The 25223-nt window shown below is 45.0% G+C and overlaps 1 long non-coding RNA gene across 1 annotated transcript in view; it reads left to right on the top strand.

Annotated features, from left to right (window-relative positions):
* The first annotated feature begins 1364 nt into the window (after positions 1–1364).
* LOC139704747 (uncharacterized) overlaps positions 1365–25223 on the top strand; it is a 55205-nt gene continuing 31346 nt past the window's right edge. Inside the window, exons 1-3 of the long non-coding RNA XR_011706729.1 lie at positions 1365–1455; positions 3930–4007; positions 5846–5944. This is a non-coding gene — a long non-coding RNA (uncharacterized lncRNA). The remainder of the gene's footprint in view (positions 1456–3929; positions 4008–5845; positions 5945–25223) is intronic.

Raw genomic sequence — 25223 nt, forward strand, 5'->3', positions numbered from 1 at the left:
CCGACTCTCTGATATGGAGGCTGAATACAGTAATTAACTCCTTCTCCTGCCTGTCCCTCCCACATTCTCCACCTCCCGTTCATGGGGAATGTTTCAACTCTTCTGGAAGTTTCTCCCTGAAACTACTAACACACTTTCTCTCTCCTGTCTGTCACTCCACCTTTGCTCTGTGTTTTGACTCCCCTTTCTACTCACTCCCCAAAGCCCCAGGTGCTTTTGCAAAGTTTGACTATAATAAAGGTGGATTCCAATGGTTCCACCCTGGGCTGAGCCCACCAATGTTACAGTACTCACTGCACAGGGGAAACTGAGCCCAGGGGGACGTTTACTTCTTTGTTGGCCTAATGTGGACACCTCCATCTCAGCCCACTCAAAGAATACATTCCCAGAATCAAGAGCAGATTGGGAGCTGGGCTTGGTGATGTGCACCAATAGTCCCAGCTACTCTGCAGGCTGAGGCAGGAAGAATCTCTTGAGCTCCAAAGTTCCAGGCCAGCATGAGGAATACAGTGAGACCCTCTTACAAGATAAAAATAAACAAATAAAGGAGCAAATTCATTGGGTGAGTTCATTTTTCACTTTATCTGTACCTCCAAGTCATATCACATTTTAGTTTGCTATGTAATTGAAACTTAATTTTTATTATACACTTGTTTTTTTCTATAGCTTTTAATCCTTACCTATTTATTTATCTGTTTATTTTTGGAAGCAGGAATCGAACCCAAGGGCACTTAACCATTGAGCCACATCTCCAACCCTTTTTATTTTTTATTTTATTTTTTTATTTTGAGACAGGGTCTCTCTAAATTGCTTAGGGCCTTGCTAAGTTGCTGAGGCTGGCTTTGAATTTGTAATCCTCCTGCCTCAGCCTCCTGAGCCACTGGGATTATAGGTGTGTGCCACCGTGTCCAACTTCCTAACCTCTTATTTGCAGAATAATAACACGCTTGTGCCTCACCTCAGTTTTACTATCTTTTTGTCCCCTTGCCTCCTCTCCTTCTCTAATCTGCCCCGCCCCCCTCCCCCTAGTCTACACACAGTACTTGAGACTCACCACCCTCTAGTGGGTCAGTGCATAGTATAAATCTCATATCTTTCTTTCTCACTTTCCTGGAATATATTCTCAAATAATGGTCCCAGAAAGGATGTGTGGCAGGTGGGTTTGTTTTTTACTTATTCTTTTTTTCTTCCATTTGGGAATACTCTACCACTGAGCTACATCCCAGTCTTTTTCATTTTTGAGACAGGGTCTTTCTTTTTTTTTCTTTTTTATTTTTTTAATTTATTTTTTAGTTGTAGTTGGACACAACACCTTTATTTCACTTGTTTTTTTTTTTTTTTTTTTTGTATGTGGTGCTGAGGATCGAACCCAAGGTCTTGCACGTGCGAGGCGAGCGCTCTACCACTGAGCCACAACCCCAACCCAGAGAGACAGGGTCTTTCTAAGTCACTGAGGTGAGCCTTGAACTTGTGATCCTCCTGCCTTGATCTGCAGAACAGCTGAGTTTACAGGCATGTACCACTACATCTGGCTGTTTTGAATCCTCAAAATTCTGAAAACATTGTTATTCCGTCCATTATTGATTGATAATTTAGCCCAATACAGAAAACTAAGTTCAAAATTACTTCCCTGTTCTTTTGTGTGCGTTGTAACACATGGGAAGTCTGACGCACTAGGGTTCTCAGCCTTTGCAGCAAACATCTTAACTTTTACTGTTTTTGAAGTCAGTCAACTGATCTTGTCCACTGTTGCTCTGCATTTTCTTACGGACCTTTCTAAGAGCAGACATTGTTCCTTCAACCTGTATTCCATGGACCCCTCCATCTGAAGACTCTGTCTCTGTAGGTCTGAAATGTGTCTAATATATTACTGCTACTATTCCTCCTTCACTGTTCTTTCCGTTATGGGCTCCATGTTACTCGAAGGCGGACTTGCTGAATTGATCTTCCTATCTCTTACTCTTTCTTTCAGTATTAGCCCCGTGTTTACTTTCCTGTTTTTCTCCGGGGGTCTGCTCCTCAAGCTGAGACAGGCCTCTTGACTCAAATTTCACTCATCCTCTGAAGCCCAGACCACACATCATGCCCTGACCCTGACTTTCTTGGCATCTGTGCTGAGGAAGTGCCCATGGCCCCTCAGTGTGGCACCTTGTCCTGATCCTTACTAGGATGCTGATACAGGAAAGGACTCTTCATTCTCAATGGGCTGTGGAAGAGATGGAGGATCTGGGGAGAGCAGAAAGGGGGCTCTGGAAAGTTATAGGGAAGGTGTTGAGGGACTGAGAGGAACTCTGAGTTAGGGCTCTGTGGGAAGTTGGGGGGTGTTCAGTGGGGCTTTAAATGACGGTGGGGGGCCAAGGAGGACTGCGGATTGGCTTAGGGTGGGGTTTGGGGGGACCATGGGTGGGACTATGGGAAGCTGGGGGTGGGACTATGGGGAGCTTGAGGAAGCTGTGGGTTGGGCTTTAGGGGCTGGGGGGGGGGACACAGAAGCTATGTGCGTCAGTCCTTGGGGGGCTGGGGGTGATACTGTACTGCCCTGTTCAGACCATCAGAGGCTCCAGGAACAGGGAGAGCAAGGGGGAGGGAACAGGCCAGGGGCCCTTCCACAGATTCCCAAGGCTCTAGTAAATTCCTGGAATTCATGAACTACTTGCCTTGAGGGGTTTTCCGTGGAAACCAGGAAGGCTTGTGATTCCTGTTTGGCCTGATAGGTTGAGATAGCACTGGTGACTGTAGGGAGACCTCTGGTGAGGAGGGGTCCTGACATGTGTCATTCCCTGTAATGCAGACTGGCCACATTGTCTAAGGCCCACAGATTCTGCTTTCCTTCACAGGCCACTGACCTCTGGGGGAGATGACAATGCCTCATGTCCTCGTGTCCCATTCAGTCTCTAACACAGCACTCCCAACCCCCCACTCCCTCCACCCCCCCCACCCCCCCCCCACCCCCACCCCCCGCACAGCAGCCCGTGCCCTGAAGGCAGCCTGGCCCTACCCTATGGGACCCTGACCTGTGACCACCACCGGACATCCCTATCCCCTGGAGTGTTCACCCTGCCCCTTCCCCATGCTCACATTCCAGTGTCCAGCGGGGTGGGGCCTCTGACTTGGCCTTTATGGTGAGGATGCAGCTGGTTGTAGGCCTCAGAACTGGTTTGCTGTCACTGTGGCTGCTAGAGTTTGTGTTTCTGACCTTCCAAAAGTCCTTCTACCCCTGAGAATATGCTGCACCTGCCCTGAGACCCCCCGGCTCATACATGCATACTACTTCCATGAAAGAAAAACGATGCTCTGTGGTGGGTTCAGGTAATCATGATCATCACTCTCATCTTTCTTTGCACGTTGTAATTTTAAGGTGCTGACAAAGACCCTCGGAGAGAGTTGGGGTGACTCCACCCTTCTCATTTCTGAGGGGGCCTGGGTCTCAGAGTCTCAGCACCTTACCTCAATGTGACTGGCCTCTGCACTTCTAGGCCCTAACTTGCCCTGCCCCTCATGACCTGTTCCAGCATGCAGGCTATCCCTATCAGTGTCCTTATAATTGGACTCACCAGGTTCCTCTGGTCCTGACCCTGACCTCTACTCATGTGATCATCTGCCCCTGCAGAGGCCTGCAGGTACCCAGAGTTACTGCCTCTTCCTGTCCCCAAAGGTCATGCTGGGGACGACTGCTGCTCTTTCTTTCCTCAGGTTCCTTCCTCCCTGATCTGGAGCCATCTGGGGATAGTCAGGAGGAACCCTGGAGATATCTTGGGCAAGACTCTCATAGAGACCAAGTAGCAGAGTGACTTGAGCAGGTGATAGTTTGGAAATTCAGTGAAGCGTCTGTTCAAATTATTTTAGCAGTGGGGGCTTCTGCCATGATGCTTCTAGAAGTTTTTTTTTTTTTTTTTTTTTTTAATTGTTGTTTTTCTTTTTCTTTTCAGCAGAGGGGACCTGTTGCTAGAAGCTCTAGATTCATTCATGCTCAGGCTCGAAAGAGGATCTGCTACCCATGAAGATGGGTAGGTGTGAATTCTGTTGGTTCCACTATCAAAGTAGATTCAACCCTGATGACTCAAGGGTCTCTTTCCTGGACTAAGACACCAGCCACCACCTGTTCGCAGTCAAGCCTTCTCAGATAGCCTTTAACTCTGGAGGCAGATGAGAATGATCCTTCCTTTTCTAACGAGAACCCACAGCAGGTCTCCATTCTTATTCCTCCCTGATCTAGGCACCTGCCTCTCCTCTCAAATTCTGCTTCCTCTGTCCTTATCTTCCTGCCAGCCCCTCCCTGCAGAGCCTCCTGCAGTTTTGTGTCTACAGTAAGAGGCTGCTGGTCTCTGGGGCCGTGGCAGGCACTCTCCTCTCCAGATATGGAGGCCTGCTGCTCACTTCACGCAGGCCTCCACTCGAATGCCTCTCACTGGAGAGCCATCTCCAAATTCCAGCTGAGGAGCACCCCTCCCAACACTCTCAAATTGCTCCCCAAGTCACCCTTTGACCCCCGAGGACTTGTTGGCCAGAGGATGGGTGCATTGGTCAGGCAACCCCCTCCCACATCCCTTCTAGGTCCTCTCACTAACCCATTTATCCCCCCTACTTCCTCCAGGCCCAGCCCCACTGTGCTTTGGAGAGACAGCTGCAGCTGCTTCCACTCCCTAAGATGAAAGAGGAAGCTCCTATGGAGCAGCCAGCAGCACTTTCTCAGCCACACATTGGCTGGCTTAGTCTGGAGGGTGAGGGTGATAAGAAGGAAGCCCACTGGAATCCTGTGTACCACTGAGATCCCAGATGCCTTCTAAATACTGGGCCCCCTGTTGACTCACTCCATTCCCACAGCAACCTGGTTTACAGATGAGGCCACCGAGGCATATGTGGAGAATCAAGCACTTGTCATGGGGCTGGAGGGACAGCACCTTGACTCTGCTCTTACCTGCGGAGGGGAATTTGGCAGCATCTACCAAACCTGCAGCCCTTGAACTCAGGAGCCTCTCCCAGGGAATCACTCTGATGGAGATGAAGCAAAGGACAGGCAAGGTTATTCTAGTTAGCATATTTTTTGTGATGCCTAATATACCCACTTTGAAGTACTATACATCCATCAAAAAGAATGTGAGGGAGCTAGGGGTGTGGCTTGGTAAAGGAAAAATAAAAAAGAGAAAGTTCTAAATAGTACATAGAAGAAGCTACTACTTGTTTAAGAAAGTAGGGGACATTTTTAAAAAAAGTTATATGTGTACACCTCTATGTGTCTATATTTCATTTTTGTAAAATCTGTAGGAAGCCAGATTTTTCCAGGTGTGTTTCTTCCTACAACTTTATTGAGATATAGTTCACACATTATACAATTCATCCATTTAATGAACAGACTTCAATGGATTTTAATATATTCACAGACATACCCAACCATCACCCAGTCGATTTGAGAATGTCCCTCAAAAGGAAACCCTGCACACTTCAGCTATCACCCATCCCCCTCAACCCTAAGCAACCACTAATATACACTCTGTCCCTATGGGTCTACCTTCTCTGAATATTTCATATAAATTGAATCATACAATTTGTGGCCTCTGTATCTTGCATTAATGTAGCTGTTATGGTTTGGATATGTAGTGTCCCCCCAAAACCTCATGTGTCAGAGAATGGAAGAATGTTCAGAGGTGAAATGAGTGGATTATGAGGGTTGTGACCTAATCTTATTGGATTAATTCACTAATATGGATTAACCTGGTGATAATGTGGGCTGGTAGGGTGTGGTAGGAGGAAGTAGATCACTGGGGACATGCTGTTAGGGGCTCCATTTTGTCCCTGGTGATTGAAGATCTCTCCCTCTCTCTCTGCTTCTTGTTCCCATGTCCAGAGCCACCTTCCTCCCCTCACTTTTCTGCCATGATGTCCTTGCTCACCTCTGGCCTGGAACAATGGAGTTGGCCATCTATGGACTGAGACCTCTGAAACCGTGAGTCCCAAATAAAAGATTCCTTCTCTACATTGCTCTTGTCAGGTTTTTTAGTTGCACCAATGAAAAAGCTGACTCCAATAGTAGCATAATATTTTTAAGGCACATCCATGTGGTAGCACATTATATTTTATTCCCTTGATGGCCAAATAATGACGTAGTGTATGGATAGAACTTTTTTGAATCTATTCAACAACTGATGGATGTTGGATTGTGCCTGCTTTGGGGCTGTTAGGAATGATGTTGCTCTGAACATTTCTGTGTAAGTTTTTATGTGGACACGTGTATTTATTCCCCTTGAGTATCTACCCAAACCTGAAGACCCTGGGTCCTGTGGTGACTCTACATTTAACTATTTGAAGGCCTGCCAGACTGCTTCCAGCTGCACCATTTTACTTTCCCACTGGTGATCTAGGAGAGGTCTCATTTCTCCATGGCTTAATACTTGTTATTGTCCACTTTTGGACATCAGCCATCCTAATGGATATGGAACCTCACTGTGGTTCTACTTCACATTTCTCTGATCCTTAGAATGAACATTTTTACCTACACTTTTTGCTTTCATTTAATAATATCATATCAAAATTAATTTGATAAAATGAAATAGAAATGGGGGTGAGAGTCCCAGGTTTACTACCCTCTTGGACCGTTGACCCTCATGAGCCCTTGATGCAAGTGTCCCGGCCTGAGCCCACCATTCTGTCATGGGTAAATCAGGCCTCTGCTTCCTGAGGCAGCAACTTCCTCAGCCTCCGAGGATGACATTGGCTCTTCTACACAGCAGTCATCATCCAGAGCACCTGTGGTGGCCTTTCCCATGGCCCCTTTGCTGGCATTGGATGATCCCTCTCCTTACTGCTCCCCAGGCCACCCAAGATGCTGGTACCTGAGAAAGCCCTCCATTTCTGGCCCTCAACCCAATATAGGAAGCAACTGGAGGGAGGGATACAGGGACATTTCCTAACATGCCAGTGGCCAGGAGAAGCTTGAGGGGATGCTGCTTCTGGGAGGGTACTCTTGGCTGGTAAAAGGAGTTTGTTCCCATACAGATTCATATTCAGGACCCCCAGAGAGCTGGGACACCCTGTCATCCTATCCTGCTGCTGGATATCCGGCTGGGGCAGGCTGGGGCCACTAGCAGCACAGTTGCCTTGGGGAGAAGACAGCCTGATTAGGGAGAAGATCACCAGGGCTCAGTGTGTTAGGCAGGTTTTTTTTAGTGACCAAAATACCAGATAGGATCAACTTAGAGGAGGGAAAGTTCATTTTGGCTTATGATTTCAGAGGTTCAGTCCACAGCGGGTGACTCCACTGCTCTGGGCCCAAGACGAGGCAGCAGGCGTATCATGGCAGAAGCACATGGTGGAGGGAATCTTCCAGGTCATGCCCCCAGTGACCCATCTCCTCAAGTCACCATCCCTCACACACACCCATAGTTACCACCCAGTCAGGGCATTCAAACTCGGAGGGACTGATTAGGTTATAGCTCTCATAATCTAATTATTTCACCTCTGAATATCCCTGCATCAATGCAGGAGCTTTGGGGAGACACTTTATGTCCAAACCATAGCACTTGGGGAATAGCACTACCAAGCAGCTTCCGTCAGGTATCGCCAGGTAGGGAAGAGTCATCAAGATGCCACTTAAATACCTGTTGGCTCTGGAAAGTCCAGAAGAAAATCCAGAACCGAATGAAGCAATAAATGACTAGCAGGACCCAATAAAGCATGGCATCACCAGGATGGGGGGTGGGGTGAGCTTCCTGAAGAGAGATGCTAATTACGTGACTTGTGACCAGAGTCAGGGACTTGAAGAGGAGGACTCCCCCTCTCCTGCCACGTGGAAGGAATTGGCAGAGCAACCTCAACACAGTCTCAGCCCCCGGGCTGGGTGCCAAGCAGGGCCACTCCATTGAACTCTCTGCCAGCCAAGAATGTAACCCGACATGCCTCGGGAAGGTAACTCTGACACTGTCTTGGATAACAAAATCGTAGAATCATGCATCCAAACGTTAACGAGAATCAAACCCACAATTTTAACCTTATTAAACATGTGCATTGGGTCTTGTCAGTGTTTGTTGTGTTTAAGATAATCCAGCTCATTAGACTCATCAGGCCAGCTTTTTACTGAAATTTTAAAGTTGTAATTGAGTAATTAACTTAGACTTGAGATTTTTAACTTGAAATCTAAGTCTTATAAAATATTGGGACACTAAGAGAACTTGTTATAATATTTTAATGTGTTAGATTTATAACTAATACTTAAGGGTTTTCTTTTCTCCTCCTTTGCTTTATTCCTTGTTATTGAGATCAGTGGAGGACTTTTTTTAAAAGCAAATTAAAATTAAATGTACAAATGTAGAGTTTTTGTTCGTTTATTTTTTTGATATTGGGCATTAGACCCAGGAGCACTTACCCACTGAGCCCCTCTCCTAGTTTTAATTTTGAGACAGGGTCTCACTAAGTTGTTTAGGGCTTTGCAAAACTGCTGATACTGGCCTCAAACTTGTAATCCTCCTGCCTCAGCCTCCCATTGCTGGGATTACAGGCAAGTGCCACGCCTCCTGGTTTCTATGCTTCTTTATAAAATAAGTACATTAGTAAATTGAATTTAAAAGCTAAAGAAAGAACTAGAACTTTTACATTTGTAACTTTAATGAATATCAACTTACAGAATTTTAAATACTAAATAAAAAGTTTTGAATTGTATGCACAAAATGTGCCCTTTGAGGATCTCAACATCTCCTGTTGAATGGGTGTGGAATTCGAGGCTCGAGTGGGGGTTTAGGGAATTCTGTTCACTGCTCTGGCAGGCGGGGTTTAGCCCTGCCGTCCAGCCAGGGATGTTTTGCCGTTGGCACTGGCACATAGCCATCAGTCCATCTGGCTGTGTCTTCAGTCTATCTGCACCACAGCCAAAAAGGTCATTTAAAAATGCCACCAACCTGTTCCCATCACTCAGAATCACCACCCTCTGCATACTGGCTCTGACCACCTGAATTTGCTGCCCTCTCGGGGGCAGATCTGTCACTGCCTCGGGTTCCTCACCACCATTTAGCCTCCTTGGCCTGTTTGTCCCTGGAATGACTGGGGGGCTCTGGTCTAGAGACTGCACTAGCTGCTCCCTCCCAGTGGGCACTCCTTCCTACCTCTCCCTGCCAGTTCCTTCTTGCCTTTCCTCTCTTCTCAGAGGCCCCTGACTCCCCAGTCTGAAGGAGCCCCTGTTGCCCCTTGAAACTTTATCCTCTTTTCCTTCTCCCCTCGCTGACTGCCATTCTGTTATATTTATGGTGTTTGTTGGGTGTCGGTTGTCTTCTCCATCAAAATGCTCAGAGCACAAAAAGCCTCCTTTGTGTCTGAGACACGTGAATACTCTAGTTGGTGTGCAATAGATATTTATTGAGCATGGGAATGAAAAAGGAACACGTGGGAAGTATCACTGTACAGGTGAGGAAACAAGCTCGCAGGATCACTTGGCCAGTGTTGCTCAGCTCCTTATGAGCAGGGCTGCATTCTCTGACTCATGCCACCTATGTACCTTAACCTACGGCAGGGGCTGGGGAGGTGGGCAGAGAACACTTTCAGATGAGTGATGGATGAGCCCTTGTTGTGGTTAGAATGTTTGTCCTCCAGAATACATGTGATGGAAGTTCATATGTTAATGATATTTGAAGGTGAGGTCTTTGGGAGATGGTTAGGATTAGATGAGGTCATGAGAGTGGGGTTCCCATGATGGCATTGGTGGCTATGTAAGAAGAGGAAGAAAGATTCAAGCTCTCATGCTTGCTCTGTCTTACCATGTGATGCACTCCACCATGTCATGATGCAGCAAGAAAGCCCTCACCAGATGCCATGCCATGCTCTTGGATTTTATAACCTCCAGAAACATAAGTCAAATAAACTTCTATTCTTTACTGGTTACCCAATCTCAGATATTTTGTTATAGGACAGAAAGTGTAGTAAGATAGCCTTCAAGGGATGGATGGAGGACTTTGTCAGGGAGATGACAAGGACACAAGGTACTACTTCAAAGGAAAAGACACAAAGACCCAGGAGATGCAGAGAGTTGGATGGAGAGGAAGTACCGATGTCTGTGGGATTCAGAAGCAAAGGGTATACCTGATACAGAAGCCATACATCATCTGATGGCTGGTTTAGTTGGACATGGGGACAAAGAAAGGGTGGGTGAGATGGCAGGGCCCAGTAGGAACTTGGAAGGCTCTGCCCTGGGATTTGGGGATAGGGTTAAGTAGCTCCAGGAGCTTTTTGCACCTGTGTGATGTGGCTCACATTTTCAGCATGGTTAGCTGGATAGAGGATTGGGTTGGCCATGAAATCAAATCCTATCAGCACTGATGTGAACAGAGGCAGTGGAAGGAGGGTCAGAATACCCAGGCAGGTGGCCTCTTGGAGTGTAGGTCTGTGTACCTTGCTATGAAATTCATCCTGACCTCTGCATGGTCTTTCTGTTCCGAATGTCTCTGGTGAGCTGAGGTTGCAGAGTGCCCTATTCTGTCCTTGCTGAGAAGCTTGGAACTGCCTTTGAAGAAAGGAGACCAGCATAGAGATAGACCCGTGACCTCCAGCCTGGATGAAAGATAAGTTTTTATAGGGCAGGGGCTTCCAGCCTGTTAAGCCAAGGAGGGGCTTTGACTCCACACCACTCACACACCCAAATCCTACCACTGATGAGAGAGACTTTTAGACAGATTAGGAGATCCAGGAGTCACAGATGTTTGTGGTTCACAGACAAAAGGAATTGATGGGGAGCTCTGGAGCAGCTTTTGAGTGGAGCTGCTGAACTCGGAAGGAAGAGAATTGTGGGATTCAATGGTGGGGCTCAGGTTTGAGGGTTGACAGAGGGAAGCTTGAAAGCATGAGGTCTCATACCGTGACTGGCATCAGAATCTTCTGCAGAGCTTGTTAAACACAGAGTTTCTAATTCAGGGAGTCAGGGAAGGGCCTGTGCTTACCAGCAGATTCTCAGGGAGTGCTATGGCTGCTGGTCCTGATAATACCCTGAAAATCAGCATTATAAACCGAGGCTGTGCCCATTCTTTTTATTTCTGAAAAAATAAAGCAATGAGAGGAGATGGGCAAGTCCATTTAAGCCTGTTGGGTCCAATATTGGGGCACTTGATGTGCCTCCTCTTTGAAAAATTTACCACGTGGTGAAGCAGGTAGGCCTGTAATCCTAGACACTCCAGAGGCTGAGGCAGGTTGGAGGCCAGCCTCTGTAACTTAGCAAAAACTTTATCTCAAAATAAAAAAAATAAAAGGGCTGGGGTATGTAGCTCAGTGATAGATCAACCCTGAACTCAATCCCCAGTGCTGCAAAAGCAAACACATAAAATAAAAAATAAAAATAAAAATGAACCCAAATCTGGTGTAGTGTTGTGGGAGACGCAAGGATTTTAGGGAAGGGATCTGGAGTTTATTTCCTGGTGGCCCCCAAGGTAGAGGTCTTTTGTCTTGTCTGTCTTGTCATGTCTTTGGCTCTGTCCCAGCCTGGTGGATCCTCCCTGAACAAAGAATGAGTCCTTATTCCTGTCCTCCAGGCTTCCCAGCCCAAGAGGGACCAGGCTGTGAGGAGGGTTCTGGGATCTGGAGAATGAGGCTGGGAGTGTGATATGGGGTGCTCAGAGAGGAAGGGGACTAGGTGGCGCTGTGTGTCAGGCCTTGTATATAGAGACGGGCCAATGAGGGGCTACAGGGCTGAAGAGGAGACTGGCTGGGCAAGAAAGGTCTCTGCGTGCAAGCTTTGGGCCCAACTTGGAGAAGTGGGTGGCGCAGGGCCCTCTCTCTGTCCCCACAAGTCCAGGGGGCACACTCCCTTCTCCAATACAGGTTTATCTTCTGACACTGACACAGAGTCCCAGAGATCATTTCCCATGGGGCTTGAAATTGACCAGGGCAAGTGGCAGAGGGTGGGTGAGAGCATGCCAGGTCCAGGGCCCTCAAGAGCGTGGCGGGGCCTGGCAGGCTCCCGGGCACTCCGCCCAGCCTGAGCAGCCAGGCTAATTACCCTATTCTAAAAGCCCTGCAGGAGCAGCGGACCGCGCCCACCCATCCGCTGCGTGCTCCAGGCCCCGCCCACAACTCGCTGGCACTCTTAGCTCCCCAGTGACTTGTGGCAGAGGCTGCCAGCCAAGAGGCCTAGCAGCCTTGGAGAAGGCGGAGCCAGTGGCCTTCCGAGTCATCTGACCTTGAGGGAAGGTCGCTGGGACTCCTTGGTTCTCCACGTGCCACGGGTTTGTCCGTACTGGGAGGTCTCTGCTCTGGCTTACCCTTTGATTTTCGGGCTCTCATGGCTGCTAGCGAGTCGCTTAACATCCTTGGTCTCAGACTCCCCACGTATAAAACGAGAATGGATTTGTTTCCAGGTCTAAATGAGCTAATGTGTGTACGATGTAAAGCTTATCTTATTAGTTATATCACTAACACCATCATCATTATAATTGCCGATCTTATCCAGTGGCCAGCAGTTCCTGTCTGGCACATCATAAATGTCAGAGGGATGAACTTGACAGATCTTTACAGATGAGAAAGTGTGTGTGTGTGGGGGGGGGGGGAGCGAGGTTTGGGGGTGGCATCTGCAAACTTCTCAGATCTTTAAGGGATCACCTCCTCCCATCGTTTCTTCCAGCATCCCCCCACACACACCATTCAGCCTGAGGATCTTTGGCGAGCTCACCTACCAAGGAAAACATCACCTTGGAGCTGCTCCCTTGACCGACCCCGACTTTATCTTATGTATTACACAGTACTGGGGAGCCCAGGAGCCCATAATTAACCTAATAAGGTGTCTGCTGCTCACACATTGGTGCTCAGGCTCTGCTCCAATGGCTACCTAGTAATTTGCCTGATCTCTGGGATAAGACCTTTGCCTGGACAGGTTCCCACCACAAAGCACCCCATGTTCCAGGTGGAGCCCATAATTGATGTTTTCATGCTCTCCACTCACTCCCCTACTGCCCTTAGTCCTCTTGAGCCCAGTCCTCAGAGATGAGGCCATTGCACCAAGGTCACATATCAAGCATCAGAGGGACAAGGCTACTCAGGGGGAGAGCAGAAACAATGTGGGTTGTACTAAGCGACATTAGATGGCACCGGGGAAGAAGGCAACCAAACCAAGCCAGCTGCTGGCATTTGGGGACGCAATGAGGAAGTTGTTCTACAGCCAACCCAGCAGCCAGCAGCCAGGCTCCCATCCAGCTTCTGTTCCAGGAACCTGTTGGGTGCTGCTGCTTCCCACCCCAGGGTTCTCTACCTGGAACCAGGTCATGTTGACTTCTGAGCTCCACAGGGAAAGAGCCACCCTCTCATACTAGAGCTCCGAGTACTACGCTGCTACCAAGTTCTTCCAAGCCACCTTTTTCTTGAGCCATAGTTACCAGGGGTTGACTGAAAAAGAAGCCTAGGCCCTGGAGGAACCAAGCAGGACGCCAAGGCTATCAGAGCCTAGAAGAGGCAAAAGGAGTCCACCTCATTGCAGCGCCCCTCCCCCACCCCCCACTGCTGCCACAGGCGCCCAGTGGGCGGGCAGAACCCGCAGCCAGGCCCGGAAGCGCTGGGCAAGCCCTGTGGTCGTCTGAGCGCTCGCCCACGCAGCAGCTCCCTTTGATCAGCTCTGCTGGGCAGGTTGCATCATCAGGTAGGTTTTCCTGGAGACTATGCCCAAGGAGCTTAGCCATACCCTGGCCAGAGGATCCTGTGTGTCCCAGGCAGAGTGTGAGCCCCTCACCCTGCCTTCGTAGATAGGGCGGTACTGGCTGCCCTGGAGGAGGTACAGGCTGGGCAGAGAGGTGGAGCAGAGCTCTCAGAGGGCCATGGTGCCCAACCCCCCTCCAGGGGAGCTGGACTCCTTTTGAAAACAAGCACCCCCTCCCCCACAGATGGGGGTTGGTAGCTGCATCGCTGACTTTTCTGCACTCAGCCTGCCAAACCGCCACATAATCCCCTTGGGTTCCCAGAGCCATCCTGCCCACACAGGTGCTAAGGCCAGCCCTGGGGGATTCCTTGACACCCACTGCTCCAGGCCCAGGCCTGTCCCCAGATGAGGTCCAGGGGTGCTGAAACCCTCCCTAACCTCCTTCCACCGCTGGGTACAGGATAATGGGTGGGGTCTGAGTCAGAGCTAGCTCACCTTGGGTGGGTAGGTGTGGCAGGGTGGGGTCTCTGTGGGGCAGGGGAACACCAGACACGGGGAGGGAGGGTCCGATGGTTTAAGGGCTGTTTGTGCACAGAGCATTTATTCTTCCTGGTCTGCTAGGGTGGGCCACAAGGAGGGATATGAAGCCAGCTGTGAGCTTCGGATCTGCCACACTTGATTCTAAGCTTCTACCCCTTGTTCTCTGGGTGATCCTTCAAAGTTCCTGCTGTCTCTTGTGAACCTGGCCTCTGTTCCTCAATCAGAGGTTTCCCTCTGTGTTGCCCACCAAAAGGGAGACTCACACCCCAGGCTGCCATTAGTGCTGGTTGGACACACAGGAGCAGAAGGCACATGGTCTAGGGTGAAGGGAGGCTGGGGCCTCCCCACCCAGTTCTCACAGCTAGCTGGGTCCTACTCTCTCATTCTATTCCCTCTCTCCTCTTCCTCTACCTGGACTTCATCGGTGAGGATCTTACATTTCCACTTCATCCCGTTTCCAGGAACAGATGAGAACAGAGCCCTGCCTTCACTTTCATCCTTGAATTTTAAATGAGGAGGAACAATAAATAAAGAGTGGGCATTCCTTATCTGAAATGTTTGGGACCAGAAGTGCTTTGGATTTGGGAATATTTGCATGTAGACAATGAGATATTGTGGGGATGGCACCCAAGTCAAAACAGGAAACTCATTTGTGTTTCATATATCTGAATGTAATTTTATACAATATTTTAAATAATTTTGTGCATGAAACAAAGTTTCTGGATGTGGAATTTTCCATTTATAGGTCTCTGATGGCCAAAAAGTATTGAATCTGGGGTTTTTGGATTAAGGATGCTCAAATTGTACTAAGTATGTGGATCAGGTGGCAACCATGATAAATAGAAATCAGAGACAAAGAGGAGACCATAAAGAGAGGGGGTAGTGCATAGATAGGTAAATTGAGGGTGTCTCTTTGAGCAGGTGACTTTTAAATAAAGACCTGAAAAAAAATGATTTAGTGAGACTTGCAAAGTGTTTTCCAGGCAGAGAGAACTCAGACACTAGGTTGTTCTCTGAGAGGGAAGTGTCTGGTATGGTGGGGACAGTAGAAGGCCAGGGGCTTGAGCTGAGGGGTTAGGAAGAGGGACCAGAGGAGGTTAGAGGTGAGAGTGAGGCACATTCTGCAGGGAAATGGGAAGCCCCTGAGGGTTCTAGCAGAGGGGTGACAGGTTCCAAGATGGGTTTTAATTGGATTATTCTGCAGCATGGAAAATGGGGTGAGGATGGGAGTGGTGTGAAAGTAGGAAGCCAGGCTAAGGGTAGATCCAGGAGAGAGGTGAGGGGTATCCTAGCCTAGGATGGATGGTATAGGGTGAGAGCAGTTGGATGTCCACTGCTCTCTGAAGACTGCCAGGCTGGGTATGATTGATGTGCTGGGGTGGGGAGATATAAAGGGAAGATGAGTTGACTCTGAGATATGGGCTTGAGCACCCACCAGGGGACCTTCTGAGGAAGCACTAAGTCCCCATGGATATATAAGAGAACTGTCTTCTAGCCTGCAAAATTATGCTCTCCTTATTAAAGCACTGCCCATTCCTTGGGTCTGATGCCCCCTGTTGGGTGACGTGTTCAAGCAAGCCTGAGTCAGGGTGGGGCATGGGTGGGAAGGGGTGAAGGAGGTGATGGGTCTCCTGCTCTGAGTCGGGAGGAATTGAGCATACTTCTAGAACTTGAACTGTACCCTCTAGACACAGGGGCATGGGCTTGGTGTAAAAGCCTCTGCTAGGGAGAAGGGACCAGTTCTGAATGGGTGTGTGTGGTGGGGTGGGATGGGCCTTTCCCATGGGAATTTGATCCTAGTAACTCAGTGAGAAAAAGACTATATCGTGCCCATTCTACAAGGCTCAGAGATGGAGAGCTTGGCCCAGCCATACCACTGCAGACATCTGCATGCAGTGATCTGGCTGCCACCTAGCCTCCCCACGGCCAGCTTGAGCTTCCTCACAGCACAGGAATATCCCAAGAGAACCAGGGAGAAACTCTTCCACATTGTATTCTAGCCTCAGAAGTCACAGAGGGTCACTGATCCCTAAATGGCACACGTGCCTACATTCAAGAGGAGGGAAACTGGCCCTCATCTCTGAGCAGGACTGTCAAAGTCTCCTTGTAAGAAGAGCACTTTGGTAAGAATTGTATTGCTGTCGACTTCAGAAAATATAATACACCCCAGAGGAGAAGTGGCCTATGGGTGGATGAATGGTACTGATGCCCACCCCAGCAGGCTGTGAGCCTAAGGCACAGGTTCAACTCGTAGTGCTCTTGTTCCCCAGCCTCTTGACCCTGGGTGGGTCCTTGTGCCCTCTGAAGGTGACCCCTCTAGGGGAGCCTACCCTGCCAGCCTCTGAAAGGAGGATGAGGAGTGGATGTTGAGAGATGCTCTCCAGCTGGGGACCCATGTCACTGAGGCACACTGGGGTAAGGGGGATGAAACTGGTGCGCTCAGGATGCCTCAGCTGCTATGGTGACAAGGCTGGGCTGAGACTTCAAGCCAAAGGTCCCAGGTAGTCCCAGGTGACCAAGGCCCAGAAAGGCAGTTTCAGTTGGGGAGAGTGATGGCTTCATGTGGAGAAGACACTCAGGAAGTCTGTTGAGCTCCAGTGTCCCCATCTGAAGCGGGGCTCCGTGGTCACATCCTGCCTCATTGTCAGCAGGCATTGGTCTCCAGGGCTGCCATACTGTCCCAACTGCCAGGGATGAAGGAGCTGTCTCCTGGCAGCAGCTGCCACACAAAGCCCAGGGTGGAGCTCAGGGAGGCTGGCCCAGGGTTCACAGCTTGTCACCAAACACGTATTTCTGCAGCTCATTAGTCTGGAATTCTTTCTATTCCAGCAGGCCCTCCCCTGGGATGTGTAGACTGTTCTGGCTCAGCCAACAGCAGTAAATGGGCCTTATCAAAACACAAAATGCTAAAATGTGGGAAAAAATACTTTAAAAATGTTTACATGGGAGGGACAGGCAAGGGTATTGTTGAACTGTTTTCTTCTTTCATAAGCAGCTGGGCCAGCTGAACTGAAGCTCAGGGCCAAGACCCTGGGGACCCAGCAGGAAGAACGGATGAGCGAGGGGCAGGCTTCACAAAGACCTGGGGGAAACAACTTATTTTCCATTTGCTTTCTCTTTATCACTCTGTGGCAGATTCAAACCGACAGTCTTCACTCCCACAATTTTGACTGTGGATATGGTCACTGATTATCCTGATCCTTTAGTGTCTTTTCTACTCTGAACCAATTTAGGGAAAGACCTTTTGCTCAGGTCTGGGTAACATGGAGTGAAGTATTTGGAACCAAAGGCTACAGTAACACTGGGTGGATGGCAAGTATTCATGAGCATGGTTCCAGAATTCCTGTCTCTAGACTAGAAGAAGAAAAATCACAAAGGGGATATGGCACCTGTCAAGACCTCCAGCATACATATTCCCTTCCTTAATAATTTAACCTTTAGTTCTAAGCTTGGCACATGACTCTCTGGACCAAATCTGGCTAACTGAGTGGAGTGGGGGTGGTGAGTGCAGGTGTCATGAAGCAGCTTCCATGCCAGAATGTAACATTAAAAGGAATTTGTGAGCCCTTCCTCCCTTTTTCTACTTCTGCTATCTGAAATGTGAATATGATAGTTGGAGCTGCAGCAGTCATCTTGGGCCATGAGGTGATCTTGGAGATGGAAGCTATGTAAGCTAACCCCATATAATTGGAGCCTGAGTCCCTGACATGGTGTAGCCTCCAAAATTGGACTTTCTACCTCCCACATTGAGTAAACTGCTGCCTTGTTTACACCACTATTGTGTTAGGGTTTCTTTAACCCAGAGCCAAAGATAACCCTCTCTCAGAGAGTTTACAGTCAATTATGTTTCTCATTCAAAAAGTTAGCCAGTGGTTATAGGTCATGTTGGGCTGGAGCATCATAGCTGAATGAAGACAATCAATTTGTGGGACTGCTCTGTCCTTGTCAGGGAAGAGGACTCCTCCCTCAAACAGACATGTCACCATGAGTATGGTGTTGACTGAGTGTGTCAGGGACATACAGACAGATTGAAGGATTTCCCCAGCCTAGACATGCGTAAGGAAGACTGAATACCCGCTGTACTTCCTTCCCACTTCAGCTCCCCTAGAAATAGCTCAGTAACATAATTGCAGGGAGAAGCAACAGAGAATATGATGCACAGGTGGAGTCCCTGTGGGTCTTGGCTTTCATGGACTTTGAGAAAGTAAAAAGACTGGTCTGTCATGCAGGTTGACACCCCAAAGCAGAGGTAACTGCAAACCAGCAAATTAGCAGAAGAGATTGTATGTGGCAGGGAAGTGGGTCCTTGGAAAGAGATGTTACCCTCCTTACACACCTGGAGGGACTGAAAGCTCAGGGCCCATAGTTTGAGAAGAGAAGTGGGCCAGGAGATAGGAAGAGTGAGTTCTTTGCTCGCCTCTAAACCCAGCTCCACTGTGCCTGAGAGAGGATCTTGGCATGGTGTTTGCACCAGGACAAAACCAACGATGTGCTTATGCTATCAACTGGAAGTTAATCTCTCCCCCAGACTCATCTGTTGATACCCAACCCCCAAGGTATTAGGAGATGGGCCTGCAAGAGGTGATTAGGTCATGAGGGTGGATCATTGGGATTAGTGCCCTAGTGATCTTCCTCTTCCTTTCCACTTTATGAGGACACAGCAAGCAGAGTGCCATCTATGGATGGAGGAGAGCCCTCATCAGACACTGAATCTGCTATCATTTTGATCTTGGATTTCCTAGCCTCCAAAACTGTGAGGAATAGATTTCAATTGTTTCTAAGCCATACAGTATGATATTGTGTTATAACAGAACAAACTGAGGCATTTTGCTAAGAAACTAAGGTGGAGTTGGGAGGAGGGTTAGTATCCACTAAAGTAAAAGCCCTCACTGATTTGTTATTTTAATGGAGACAAGGGAGCTTGGTACCTTCTAGTGAAGGCTGTCAGTTACTATAACTTACCCCTACCTGGAGAACTCAACCTAGACTTCCCAGGAAGGGGAGAGGCCTGCTGAGTAAAGGGAAATGGGAAACATGAAGGGAATCCTTGCCAGCTATTGATAGTCAACAGTTTTGTCTTTCATACGTGTATACAAACAGATGAGCAGATTTAACACTGCCCCTGGAAGAAATTGATTGGAAAAGCAGTGAATAGAAGCTAAGAGTAAAAATGAACACCTGAGACATTTGAGGAGACATTGCATTCACAAAGCAAGAACAGAAACCTATAAAAAAGGAAAAGTCAGGGAATAATGAAAAGTTGAGATATTAAAAATATGACTGTCAAAACTTGTTAAAATCAGGAAAAAGTTGGAAAATATAATTGAAGTAACTCCCTAGACTTTAGAGAAAGAAGATAAAAAGATGAAGAGTATGAGGGAACAGTTAAGAAATGCATGCATTGATCCAGCCCATCTAAACTGTGACTATAACAAAGTAGCACAAGCTTAGTGACTTAATGCTACATAAGTTTATTGTCTGGCAGCTATGGAGGTCAGAAATCCTAAGAAGGAGGTGTTAGGAGTTCCATTCCTTCTGGAAACCATAGGAAAGGATCCATTTCCCTGCCTTTCCCAACCTCTGGAGGCTGTCAGCATTCCTTGGCTCATGGCCCTTTCCTCCATCTTCAAGGTCAGCAGTGTAGCTGACCAGGATGTCTGCTTCCATCATGTGTCATTCTTTCTCCTTCTGCTTCTACTGTCACATCCCTTTCTCTGATCTTGACTCTCTTTCTTTCCTCCTATGGGTACCCGTTGGTGAGCATTGAGCTTACCAAGATAAAACAGGAAAGTCTACCTATCTCAAGATTTTTAATTTAATCACATCTGAAAAGTCCCTTTTTTCCTGTAAGATAACATATTCAAGGATTTCAGGGACTAGGTTGTGTCACCTTTGGTGGCCCACTCTTTTTTTTGCTACAATGGGAAATAATAACTAAAGAGGGAATAACCTTTGTTTTTTAATCTGAGAGAAGAGGTTTTAAATTTAGAATTCTTCTGAGTTACCTTAATAGGATGATTGAGAAAAAAAAAAGTTCATACCTGGGTACTTCATCATGAATTTTTAGGAAGATGAGGGGATAGAGGTGGCACAGGTCTCTGGCAGAGGAATGAGATTGAATGCAGTATGCAAAAGAGAAATAGAAGACTTCTTTCAAGTCTTGAGCGGAAATTATCTTGACTTAAAAATGATTCCATCAGCCAACATTTTAGGTATGAAAATTTAAAATAAATTTTAATGTATAAGAAAGTTAACCTCCCTTGAACTTATTCTGAGGAAGTACAATGTGAAATGTACTCTGGTCACAAGAAAATAAAAACCAAAAGGAAAATAAGGACTTCCCCAAACCATAGAACTAAGTCAGTACTACAGTGCAAAAAAATTCTATGCCATGAATATGATGATTAAATAATAAGAAATCTATTAAAACTTACCAGATTAATAAATTGAAGACTTTAAGAAGTTTCAACACCCATTTTTCCTTAGCCTTGACTTCATGGATGAATACAGCCTTATCATGATGATATGTAAATGCTTCAGTCCTAAAGTCAGTGATTTACTTAATGTAGAAATACTAAAAACATTCATACTAAGGTCAGAAACAAACCAATATTTTTTTTTTTTACTTCTACTATTACTTACCACACTGCCAATACAATCATATATAAAAACTAGAGGCTTAATAAAGAGTAGAAGTATTCTCTGTTTGCAGATGACAATACAATGTACCTGGAAGACTCTAGTGAATATTTTTCAAAACTACCCCAGAGAATAAAAGAATTCTAAAAGACAGCAAACAGGTTGTAAAATCAGCATATCAATAGACTTCATATGTTTTATATGATTTTCACATATGAAGTTAAAAATTAAAATAAATCTTACCAGGAATTCACAACGAAGACAGAAGGCTCTTGGGAAAGTTTCTTAGTAGTATAGTAACTTTTCCTCTGTCCATGGGGAAAAAAAGCCATAAACTGTGGAGATGGGATAGTGTCTTCTTTAGGAGACAGTGAAGTAAAAGCTGTAGCAAAACAGCCCTCATCCTAAATACAAGGTTACATTAGAATCTAAAGTCGGTTATATCATGAGGGTAACCATTGCAACACTAACCCTCAGTCCCAGCCCACCTCCTGACTCAATTAATAACATCTACATTAAAGACCCAACAGAAGAAAAAGTGGGCTCACTTCCAAGCATGAAAATGATTTACATCAACCTCTACTATCTAATGTCTGTTACCAAAAAAAAAAAAAAAAAAAAAAAGCTGGTCACAGTGATGCACACCTGTAATCCCAGTGGCTCATGAGGCTGAGACAGGATGATCAAGAGTTCAAAGCCGGTCTCAGCAATGGCAAGGTGCTAAGCAACTCATTAAGACATGTCTCTAAATAAAATACAAAATAGGCTGGATTTTAGCTCAGTGTTGGAGTGCTTGCCTGGCACATGTGAGGCACTGAGTTCAATCCTCAGCACCCCATTAAAATATTTTTAAAAAATTAAAAACAAATATAAGCCTTATGAAAAAGTAAGACACTGGAATTATCAGGTGAGAAATTTAAAATAATAATCATAAATATGCTTATGACTCTAAAGGAAAATGTGGGAATATGCAAAATCTGAGGGATAATTTCAGCAGAGAGTTGGAAATGATTCGAAGGAAATGAATGGAGATACTAGCAATGAAAAACTGAGAAAAGATGAGAAATGCCTTCAACAGCTCATTAGCAGACAGTCAAGAAAAGAATTGAGGTCAATTTGAAGATAAGCCAATAGAAACCCAAAAAGAAAAAAGAAAAAAAGAGTAAAAATCCCCCCCAAAAAAGTGCATCCAAGGGTTCTGGAGCAATACTAAATGGTATTACACATTATTTAAATCTCAAGAAGAGAAAGGAAAAAAGAAGAATGTATTTGAGAAGTATTATTTTTTTTCTCTGTTTCAAATTTTATTTAACATCCTCCCATTATTGATTTTATTTTATTTTATTTATTTGTGTTTGGGGTGTTTGTTTTATATTGTTTTGTTTTTTTTGCAGAGCTGGGGATCAAGTCCAGGTGCTGGGCATGGAACCCAGGACCTTTTGCATGCTAAGCAAGTGCTCTACAATTGAGCTTCAACCTTAGCCTGTTTTTTTTTTTTTTTAATTGACATATAAAAACTGCACATGTTCATAGGGCATAGTGTAATAATTCAATACATGTGTACAATATATATTGTTCAAATCAGAGTAGTTAGCACTTCCCTTTCCTGAAACATTTATCAAATCCTTTGTGTTGAAAACCTTCTAACTCCTCTTTTCTCATTTTTTATAAAAATGTGTATTCAAAACTATTGTAATGTTTTGGAATTAATTTTTATGTTTGCTCCTTAGGATTGTAAAATTTTGGACAAAGAATATATTACAGATATATATATATATATACACACACACATATACATATATAGACATAGATATAGATATCTATCTCCAAGAATTAAACCCAGGGGTGCTAAATTGCTAAGACTGGCACTCGCTTTGAATTTGCCATCCTCCTGCCTCATCCTCCCCAGCTGCTGGGATTACAGGCATACACCATTGCACTTACAGATGGGTTTGAACTGTAAGCATCCTGCTGTGTTGTAGAATACTGGGACTCGTCCCTCCCATGTGATTGTATATTGGTACCCATTAACTGACCTCTCTCCCCAACCTTTCCTAACCTCTGCTGATCACAATTCTACATTGATTTTTAAAATATTCTCCAAATTTTTATTAGAATGTACTCTCTCTATATATTAGCTGGGATTACAGATATGCACCACCACACCTGGCTAAGAAATATAGTTTTTTAAAAAAGAATTTGTCCCTATTTTCAGATGATATATTTATATATGTAGAAAAGTCCAAAGTATCTATGAAAAAATTCTAGAATTGAGCATTATTGATAAAGTATTTATCTAGAGTACAAAATACAAGTTCAATATACAAAATCAATTCTGTACACCAGCAATGGACAATTAGAATTTAGGATTTTTAAATTATTATTTAAAAGAGAAAAAAGGTACTTAGATCTAAATCTACCCAAATACATACATCATTTGAACCCTAAAAGCTATAAAAATAAGTGAAATAATAAATGAAGACCTAAATAGAGTTTTGAACAATATACATTGATCGGAAGACCTAATAATGTTAGGCTTACAATTCTCTACAAATTTAATTATAGGTTGAACGAAATACCAATCAAATGTTCAGCACATTTTATTATATAGATATTGACAAACTGATTCTACAGTTGAATGTACATGTAAAGTTACTTTATTAGTAAACAACTTTGTGAAATACAAGCAAGATTAGAGAATTTACATTTCATGAACTTAAGACTTTAAATGCCACAGTGATTAAGATAGTACAGCATTAGAATAAAGATAGAAAGTAGATCGATTTTAGAGAATAGATTGTCCAAAAGTAGGCCCATACATATATGATCAATTGTTATCTGACAAAGTTAACAGGGATGTTCAGTGGAGAAAGGATAGTTCTCGAAACAAATGGTGTTTGAACAATTCACTCCTCATATGAAAAAATGCACTTTGATCCATAGATTTTACCTTACAAAAGAAAATTAACCCTGAAAGGACCACAGACTTAAATGTGAAACAAAAAACTTTGAACCTTACAGAAGAAAGTACAGGGATAGATCTTCATTATCTTGGGTTAGCCAAAGATTTCCTACACATGACAATAAAATTATGACTCATCAAAGAACAAATTGAGATTACCGGCTTGGCTTCTAGCAAACTGCCTGAGGAGCTCCACTGGCCCACACCTCAATGAAAGTGAAAATTATTCAAAAAAAATTATCAAAAGTGGAAGTGATCATAATGACAAACACCAAACACACCATCTATCCAAAAATTTTGGACTTTTGGTGATAAGGGCAAGAGCCTATGATATTTGAGACAAGATTTCATCCGTTTTCTGCTTTCTGGAGTCTCCATTCCAGACTGCTAAAGTCTAGAAAGACATTATGTCCCACACCTGCAGCTCTAGAGCCCTGTTCAAAATTTCATCTTGTATGAGAAGCGAGTTCTAAAACAGACATCTCCCAATCTCTTCTCAAAGAAACTTATTTCACTTGCAAAAATGAAATATGGAGAAGTTCAAACCTAAGGACACACTCAAGAATAGTGGAGGTTGTGGGAGAGAGGAAGTGAAGAAGAGATTCATGAATTTAATGAACATAAAGCCTATACTGTAAGATGGCTGATTTGTATAGAGAACTGAGGAATAAAAACAAAGAAAACATCAAGAGCTGGGGTTGTGTCTCAGTGGTAGAGCACTTGCCTTGCACATGTGAGGCACTGGGTTTGATCCTCAACACCACATATAAATAAATAAAGATATTGTGTCTATCTACAATTAAAATTTTTTTTAATCAAATATGAGCTCAGGAAAAAAAAATCAAACATGGATCTTAGAAACTAGCCCTTCAAAGGAATTACAATTTAATTGGACTTGTTTGCAGAGACATCAATACCCCAGGGGATTTTTTTGAAACAATAGAACAATAATCCATCAATCAATGGAGTATAGTAGCTGGACATGGTCACATAGAAAGAGAATCCAAAGAATGTCAAATTATAAAGAAAGAAGAAAAAAAAATCTCTATTTGCAAGTTATAAGAAATTATATGTGCATAACCCCAAGGAATCCACTAAAATTTTATTAGCTCCACTAAAATTTTATTAGCACTAATAAATGAGTTTAGTAATGTTGAAAGATGCTCAAAAATAAATTGTATTTCTGTATACTTTTAATGAATAATCCAACAATGAAATTAATAAAACAATTTAATCATCAAAATTCTCAGAGAATAAATACTTAGGAGTAAGCTTAACAAAAGCAATGCAAAACTTGCATTCTGAAAGTTATAAAATATTCTTCAGTGAAAATTTGAAAAGACATAAGTAAATGGAAAAACATCCCATGTTTTACTTACCAAGAAACTTGTCATTGTTAAGATGAAATATTTCCCAAATTGATCTACAGACACAACTCAAGCCCCAACAGCAACTGATTTCTTTATAGAAATTGACAAACTGAGTCTA

Source organism: Marmota flaviventris, chromosome 2, assembly GCF_047511675.1.
Source record: "Marmota flaviventris isolate mMarFla1 chromosome 2, mMarFla1.hap1, whole genome shotgun sequence".
Classification (NCBI taxonomy): domain Eukaryota; kingdom Metazoa; phylum Chordata; class Mammalia; order Rodentia; family Sciuridae; genus Marmota; species Marmota flaviventris.